The following is a 513-nucleotide window of genomic DNA, read 5'->3' on the forward strand; positions in this document are numbered from 1 at the left end:
AACTAACTTAGTATTCATAAACAATCCTACCATGATATTATCTAGTAATGCTAATTAAATAAGTTCATATGCAAATAAAACTTAGAGTAAACCATTCTTACCAGTGATAACTTGGTCGTTCGCCTCAGCTTCTACGGTTGACATCATGAACATCTGCCGCTGTGGTTGCTGCCTCTGCGCTTTCTGATAAGCCTGCTGCTGCTGAGGAAGTGGCCCTGCTCGAGGATAGGATCTGGGCTGAGGCGGTGCTATCGGACCTGGTCGAGGTGGTGCTGGGAGGGCTGCCCGAACTGGGGGTGGGGGCAAACGAGCCTGCTGCTGTTGAGGATAGTCCTGACTAATATGACCCGAGGACCCACAAGTATAGCATAAACGGAGATGCTTGCGGCACTCCTGATAGGTATGTCCAGCGAAATCACAATAGGAGCACTTCACTGAAGGCTAGCCACGAGTCTGCACTCCAGGGCGCTGATAAGGGTGACTCTGAGGGAATGGCTGACGCTGAGAGTGCTG

This window comes from Asparagus officinalis, chromosome 3, assembly GCF_001876935.1.
Source record: "Asparagus officinalis chromosome 3, Aspof.V1, whole genome shotgun sequence".
In the NCBI taxonomy this organism is placed as follows: domain Eukaryota; kingdom Viridiplantae; phylum Streptophyta; class Magnoliopsida; order Asparagales; family Asparagaceae; genus Asparagus; species Asparagus officinalis.